Consider the following 3,315-nt stretch of genomic DNA (forward strand, 5'->3'; position numbering starts at 1 on the left):
CCCGTCCGGGAGGGGCGGCGGAGCCCGGAGCCGCGGGGCAGCGCCAGCAGCGCTGTTGGCCATCGTGGTAAGGCCGACGGTATGGCGCCGGGGACTGCTCTGGAGCAAAGCAGGATTGCTGGGAAGGGTCCGGGTGACTCTGCGTTTGGCCCTGGGTTCAGAGCCCATCCTAAAAGGCAGTCTTGGCTGGTAAGGGCAAAGCAAGACAGTGAGGGCTCTGCCCACAACACCTGAACTGTAACTGGCTYTTGGACATCCGGAGTCAGAGCTGAGAAAATACAGTGGGAGCACCGAGTGACTCCAGGAATCCTGATTCAAGTAAGAAGGAAAGTCTCTTGCAATTTGTAAGCATTCATCTCAGTCAAATACACTGATAGGAGTAGGTGAAGTATTTCATCATGACCACCTGCAAACACATGCCTGCTACCTGGCACAAAACATGTGCTCGATCCAGGTGAGCTTTATGTGGCTTTAGCTGTGTGAATTTGCCCATCTCTTTGCAATACCTTGAAGAATAAAACCTGAGTGATATGTGAGTGGGGATCTTGTCACAGAATGGAGGACATCCTTCTGGTCTGAATTTTCTTGGAAGCATCTGTAAGTTCTCCTTTCTGCCTGCAGCCAGTGTTGCTGCAAAGTGGGCTGAGGACTGCTGGCAGTGCTATCTGAGGCAGAAGATGCCCAGGCCCCAGAGTGAATGCAGGCAGCCCAGCAGTTTGGATGTAATGGGAGTGAAGAAAGGATATTTCAAGCTCATATGGGTATCAGRCTGAAGGGGACTGACTCGTGCTCCGGACTACATGGAGCAAAGGACACTTGTGGGTACTGTGAAAGGCTCTGCCCTTTATTCCCAAAAAAGTCAACAGGGGAGGCCAGACTCCTCAATTTTCCATCTTTGTGTCCCCTGAAGAATGAATTGGGACAGGATGCCCAATAACACACCCCTTTGGGAAGCAGGCAAATCCATAYATCTCCTTTGTACCCTAATTAACCCAGTAATAACTCAGTGGGTATGCTGAAGTGGTTGCAGACCCTATTGAGATGGGGAGTAAGGGAATGTGCCAGGTGCATGTCCCACTCCCTCTACAGTCTTGCTGTGTGGTAGAGAAGCTGTCTCTGTGCAGCAGCCTCAATCCACTGGGGAGTAAGTGGAAAAAAGGTGAAGCCAGCTCAGAGCCTCTGCATACAGCAATACTAGAGGTCTCTTGCTGCACTAGGCAAGGAGCTGTAGCTGCTCCTGTAGCACAACAGGCCTACAGCTAAAAATAGACTGCAGAGAGAAGCAGGTTATGACCTAACTTGTTCCACCATGGGAGAGCTCAGTGAAGCAAGCAGGCCCTCTACCATAGCTGCAGCTGGGGGCAAGACACAAAAGGTGGTTGTCACCTCAAAAGGACAGAAGATCAGCTAGATAAAGGCGAGGCGGGTTTCTGCAGTAACCAGTGCAAGAGACACAGCATAGGTCTGCTGCATTGAGAAAGTAGCAGCAATTCTGCCTTGTGCTGCTTGTAAAGGAGAATAACTGTCCATTGCACTTGTCATGTCCCACTCACCCTAGTGTTGTATATAGTGCCGAGGCTGCAACCTCTACATGAGTTGAATCCACTCTGAAAAACAGGTGCCTTGTGTCCATATATATAAGTGGGTATTCCTCTGAAGCAACGAAAACCATTTTCCTAACATACCCTAAGTGTAACACCATTCTCAGCACAATCCCATCTATTCCGATCAGAGGAACAACCAGCCCAAGCAGTGCYTTCCAGGTGTTCCAGAAACCTCTCCGAATGCAGTAACATTATATGGGAATCCAGAGTACAGACCGGCTCTGACAATGGTCTTTGAAAAGGATCAGATACCTGTGCATCTGGATGGCATACATTTGAAGCRGTGTGTCAGGGAAAGTGAGCCAAGCGCTAAGCACTGATAAAAAGGCAGGCAAAGGCAGAAGGCTCTTGTACAAGGGTGCAATCCCRCATTACCTGAGCCAGGTTAACACTGCAGGCTCAGTGATGGTGGCCAGGGTCAGTCAAGAGACYAGATTGCCAGAGAAATTCAGAGTGGCATGGTAGGTCCAAGAGCAAGACAGAAAGTCAGTCAGAGGTTTGGGTACATGGCCAGGTACAGCCATGGCTGCAAGACAGCTGCAGTGTAGCTCAGGCAGAGCYCGAAGCTGAGAACCACAGTGCAAAAGCAGCTCCCAGGGGAAGGGSTATGCCTCTGCTGAGGCAATACAGGGAGATATATTCAGAGCCCTGAGGTAGCACATTAAGTGCTGGGAGACCTCTGCTGTTCTGATACGGAGAGATAYGCTTTGAAAATTCAGAGTGCAAAACATAAGTCCACTGGGAAGCTCTACAGATACATTGGCATGTGGTAGCATGGGATAACTGTCAATTACCACAGGTTTCTAAGATTCACCTAAAGGTAGACTGAGTTCTCCGATTGTCTGCATTGCTTCTATAGTGAAACACAGTTGGACAGTTCAGTTCTTTCAGCCRTGTCATTCCAGGCTGATTTCTCAGGTTGTAATATAGCACTTTCCACTGAAAGCAACAGATGACCRTTTTACCCTAAATTTTCCAAGAACAGAGTTCTCCACCAGCCTTGCCTCAGAGCTAGCAAATATTTCAGAGGATTCTTATGGGCACACTAGTCCCTTTCCTGGGGAGCTCACCCTGAAGAACATCTGTGTGACACAGAAGAGCATATTTTCAGAGGTTTCCCCTGTCCTAACTTCCTCCAGGCTCCTCTGTGCAAATATCATGTTAAAACCTGCTCTTCTGTGGTGCAGAAGATGCAGATACTTTCCGCAGTAGCTCTCCCGTTTGTTCACTGCTTAAAGAGAGGGTTTGAAAAGCTGAAGGTATATTTATTTTATCTCACTAAAAAAAAATAACTGTATTGTGGATTCCTCCATCTTGTTGCAGACACGCAGATGAGGCTTAGGCCACGCAGCACTCACTGGTGCGCAGTGTGACCGAGGACCTGCTCTCGCTCCATTTTAATCCTTAGGCTGCTCTATCTGACGTGCAGAGGGAGGACACCGGGGAGCTCAAACTACAGTGCTTGCTGTTTTCCGCCGTTTAGAGTGATGTAAAAAGCACGTGAGAAAAAGCAGGCGGTTCTCTTCCTGTCTCCGCACGCCGCGTTAGCCGGCTCACTTGCTTCGCGGTGCCCCCTTCAGCTCGGAGCAGCTCCAAGGACACGGAAGGAGCAGGCACACATCTCCCCCGGCGTTTCTCTGCCCGCCACAGCCGTGAGAGCGGAGCCGCAGCTCCGCCGGCGGGAAAGCAGGCTGCTCGGTGCAGGGGCTGC

At 50.1% G+C, this 3,315-nt stretch overlaps 1 protein-coding gene across 1 annotated transcript in view; it reads left to right on the forward strand.

The window, feature by feature from the left end:
• The first annotated feature begins 3,129 nt into the window (after positions 1-3,129).
• The window catches only part of TRMT10B (tRNA methyltransferase 10B), a 6,622-nt gene continuing 6,436 nt past the window's right edge, over positions 3,130-3,315 (forward strand). The window contains exon 1 of the mRNA XM_085302138.1: positions 3,130-3,302. The gene's annotated coding sequence lies outside the window, so the exon portion shown is untranslated. The remainder of the gene's footprint in view (positions 3,303-3,315) is intronic.

The sequence above is a fragment of the Rhea americana genome, unplaced genomic scaffold (assembly GCF_003343005.1).
Source record: "Rhea americana isolate MKP2758 unplaced genomic scaffold, rheAme1 scaffold_186, whole genome shotgun sequence".
NCBI lineage: Eukaryota > Metazoa > Chordata > Aves > Rheiformes > Rheidae > Rhea > Rhea americana.